This window comes from Palaemon carinicauda, chromosome 26, assembly GCF_036898095.1.
Source record: "Palaemon carinicauda isolate YSFRI2023 chromosome 26, ASM3689809v2, whole genome shotgun sequence".
NCBI lineage: Eukaryota > Metazoa > Arthropoda > Malacostraca > Decapoda > Palaemonidae > Palaemon > Palaemon carinicauda.
In genome coordinates, this window is record NC_090750.1 from 6239776 (window position 1) to 6244775 (window position 5000).

The following is a 5000-nucleotide window of genomic DNA, read 5'->3' on the forward strand; positions in this document are numbered from 1 at the left end:
ATATATATATATATATATATATATATATATATCCTAATCATTACATGTAAAATATGTGTTTTATATAGTGAGTTTAATGAACTTTTTAAGAGTACTATGAGTGTCATAAATTGGAAGGCCCAGTCACTGAACTCTGGTATAAGTGTCTCTAGAATCATAAGGTGATATGTTTTACTGTATATTTCCATCACAGTGGATAATTCCACAAAACCTAACAATTCAGCATATTGATGAAGCAATATCGCATCTTACTTGCAGGAGGTTAGTCAGTACCATTCAAGTGTTCAGTAGACAGCGTACTCACCTGAGAGTATCGGATGTACACAGTGTATTCACAAAACATTTTATAATAAAGTAAAAAAAAAAATCCATATTCTGATGTCTCATTTATCTATTGACATGGGACATATTTGTGTCAGGTGTACAATTACGTCTTTTTGTGTATGCTGTGAGTGAAGTTGCTCTTTAAACCGGTAAAATAAATTTTTCAAGATGCCTAGATACGGGAGAACTAACATACCAAACACTGCTACTGCGGGAGATGGAAGCGATGGTGCTGTTGGATATAGTGATGTCGATGAAGATTATAAACGAGAACTACGAACGCAGGACATAGAAAATAAGTTAGATTACCAAGCAGAGATAATGAACAGATTCTTAGTTGAACGAGAAGAGGAGCAGCGCATAACAACAGCATATCCGACGTACATGAATGAAGTTCAAATGCACACAAGCGAAAGCACACTTGCACAGCCAAGTGAATATATACAAAACATTATAGTTCGAAGGTTGCCAAAATTCCAGCCAAGTGTTAGGCCTTTTGATGATCAGCAGCTAAATGAGGGGTTTCAATAGATTGAAGTGTTTTTGAGAGACTTTGAAGTAGCCACATATGAGTGGTCTGAAAGAAAAAAAGCAATTCAAGTAACTAGGTTACTGAAAGATGCTCCAGCAATGGAAGTAATATATTCGCTACAAGATAGTTTAACAACTGATGCTGAAATGAAACGATGTTTAATTGAAAAATATGCCTTATGCAATGCTAGAGAAGGAAACATTAAAGAAAATTAAAAAACCCAAAATTCGGAATGAGGAATCCGTTCCTAGTTTTGCAACTCGCATTTGTCGGGATTGTGATTCATTTGCTACCCGGAGTGCCAATCTCCCAGAAGGTGATAAAAAGCAATATCCCTTAAACATATTCGCAGATTAGTAAACCCGTATTAATGTGGTTATTTGTTCGATGACAATTGCTTGTTAGTAGACATAGTGATGGCGATACAAAGCATTCTAGTCAGTTTACCAGAAGAAAAAATGACTGAGAATAACTGCCTTAATACCGAAAAGGTGGCAGCCATTAGCGGTCCTCACCAACCCCCAAAGCGGGATAAAGGAGAACTTAGTCAGCAGGTGAAAAGAGTCTTCAGATGTTGGCAGTATGGAGGAGAGGGGCACTGATGGGTGGAGTGCCCCATCCAAGGATTCCCCCGCTGTTACATTTGTCAGGCGTATGGTCATCTATCTCGAAAGTGCCCAGAAAAAAACTCCGAGGGCAGACAGGCTGTGGCACACGCACACCATCCCCCCGCGCAACATCCGAAGAAAAGGAAACAAAAAAAGGGGGAGACGAAGGAGATTGATGCTCCCCCCCCCCCCCCCCCCCATGATATCAGAAGCAGCAGCCGAGGCAGCAGTGAGAGTGACTACGACGGACCTGGTAGAGCAGGCACTGGGACCTCTACGATACCCCCGACCTCACCCCCGCAGCACTAGGGACAAGGGTAGGGGGCAGTGGCATTGCAAGCAAAGTAATTGGCACGTGCCCCATATATCCTTATGGGTTGTTAGGAAGGTTAGCAGTAAGGATTGACATACCAGAAAAGTCCATTCGAGCGCTAATCGACACATGAGTAAGCATTTCGCTGATTGAAAATATATTTTCCTCGAACCCACTGGAGTCAGCGGCATCCATCATCCTCGACATGCAAGGAGGAAATAAATTACACACAAGGCACACAACGTTCGTCAACTTTAAGTTGGGATCTGGGAAGATTACACCTGATTTTTTGTCTTTCCTACCTTAGGAATTCCAGGAATCGAAGCTATATTAAGGTTATATTTTTTCAGTAGTAATCAAATATGCATTTTTGGGGAAAAAAGATACAATAACAGCAAAACCAAGAGGGTGCATTTTGCCAATAGAAAGGCATGAGAGAGTAAGAGGTTGTGCGGGCACGGAGAGACGATTAAGTTAGGTAACAGCTGTACCTGAAAGTGGAGAGTGTTGTCTTCCAAGACACTTATGAGCATATCAGTGACCCCGTATCAGCCTCTTCCAGAAGGATCCAAGGTCCTAGTTAAACCCCATGACAATTAGGCATTAGAAGTCTTAGAGGGCTTGTCAGAAATACAAGAAAACAGAGCTGATATAACGATAGTTAATTTGTCAAATAAAAGGCTTGTGTTAGGAAGTGATTCTGAGGGGGAATTAGAGGTATTTGAAATATCTATTAATGGGATCTTGAGAGTCACAACTCCAGCCCCCGTAGACATACCAACTCAGAACTTGATTATGCAAGCGCGAAAACTATATCTGCCAAAATATCAACCTGTAGTCAGTAACACTGTTAATGATTATTCCGATGTATTTGCAATTGGAGACGATTAAGTTAGGTAACAGCTGTACCTGAAAGTGGAGAGTGTTGTCTTCCAAGACACTTATGAGCATATCAGTGACCCCGTATCAGCCTCTTCCAGAAGGATCCAAGGTCCTAGTTAAACCCCATGACAATTAGGCATTAGAAGTCTTAGAGGGCTTGTCAGAAATACAAGAAAACAGAGCTGATATAACGATAGTTAATTTGTCAAATAAAAGGCTTGTGTTAGGAAGTGATTTTGAGGGCGAATTAGAGGTATTTGAAATATCTATTAATGGGATCTTGAGAGTCACAACTCCAGCCCCCGTAGACATACCAACTCAGAACTTGATTATGCAAGCGCGAAAACTATATCTGCCAAAATATCAACCTGTAGTCAGTAACACTGTTAATGATTATTCCGATGTATTTGCAATTGGAGACGATTAAGTTAGGTAACAGCTGTACCTGAAAGTGGAGAGTGTTGTCTTCCAAGACACTTATGAGCATATCAGTGACCCCGTATCAGCCTCTTCCAGAAGGATCCAAGGTCCTAGTTAAACCCCATGACAATTAGGCATTAGAAGTCTTAGAGGGCTTGTCAGAAATACAAGAAAACAGAGCTGATATAACGATAGTTAATTTGTCAAATAAAAGGCTTGTGTTAGGAAGTGATTCTGAGGGGGAATTAGAGGTATTTGAAATATCTATTAATGGGATCTTGAGAGTCACAACTCCAGCCCTCGTAGACATACCAACTCAGAACTTGATTATGCAAGCGCGAAAACTATATCTGCCAAAATATCAACCTGTAGTCAGTAACACTGTTAATGATTATTCCGATGTATTTGCAATTGGAGACGAGTCACCCGGATGGATTGATTGATTTCCCTTTAGCATTGAAACTGGACAGGCGGAGCAAATCCCGTCAAGGCCTTAGAAGGTACCCATTCATTTCCGGGGAGAGATTGAAAGGGAAATTAGTAAATTAAGGGAACAAAGGATAATCGAAGAGAGCGAATCCCCTTAGCTTCTCCAATTGTAGCTGTTAGAAAGAAGGATGGCTCGGTAAGATTGTGTGTTGATTATAGGAAGTTGAATGCAGTCACTAGGGATAATGCATTTCCATTGCCCTCTATGGAAGAATTACTTGTGAAGGTACGGGATAGTAAATATTTCACAACTATTTATTTAAAGTCTGGATACTATCAAATACCCATTCAGGAAGACAGTAAATGTAAAACGGCAATTTTAGCTAGTGATCAAGTATTTTAGTTTCATTTTCTTCCTTTTGGCAATAAAAATGTTCAAAGTCATTTCTCTAGAGTAATGAGGGCGGTTTTGTCTCCCTTGATTGCCATAATGTTCTTGTTTATTTACATGATATCATAATTAGATGGAAATTAGCTGAAGAAGATAATAATATTATTCGTAAAGGTTTAGAAGCATTGCGATGTAATGGTGTGAAAATAAATTTGTCAAAGTTCAAGATTTTCCGTAAACAGGTCGAATTTTTATGTCACATAATAACACCAGAAGGTATCCAACCCTGCGGTAGTGAAGTAGAAGCTATTAGAGATTTCCCCAAGCCATGTAACCCTGAGAAAGTAGCTGGGTTCCTTGGGTTCGCTGGGTATTACAGTAAATTCATAATAGGTTTTGCAGAGATAGCGAGACCCTTATATGCTTTACAGAAACAAAAAGTCCTAAATTAGGGAGTGGAAGAAGAAAGGGCCTTTAACCATTTGAAAGCTGCCTTAACTAGCAATGACTTACTCACATATCTTAGATTTGATCGCCGGTTTCTAGTAACAACAGATGCGAGTAGCGTAGCTGTTGGTGGCATAATTTCTCAACGAGATGATATAAAGGTTGATAACGACCCATTTGTTTAGCTTTCAGGGCATTAAAAGAGGCAGAAAAGAATATTAGTACATTCGATCGAGAGGCTTTGGCTTTTCTGTGGGTGCTACAGAGGCATCAGTTCTTTCTTATAGGTCAGTCGATTGAGTTTCATAAAGGTGACTTGAAATCTAGACAAGCGAAATGGATTGAAAGATTATTAGAGTTCAATATAAAGAGGTTTCACCACATAGAAGGTAAAGCTAACAAGGTGGCTGATGCCCTTTCTAGAGGTGCATTAATAGGGGTAACAACTTGGGCACAAAAGAGGACCGAAGAACGAAACCAAAATATTGAAGACTCCCCATCAAAGTAGAGAACGAGATGTGAATTCAGGCAAGGAGCAATCAGAAAATGAGATCCGCGAGAGAGAGAGAGAGAGAGAGAGAGAGAGAGAGAGAGAGAGAGAGAGAGAGAGAGAGAGAGAGAGATGGGAACGGTGAAGCTGAATATATGTGGGTA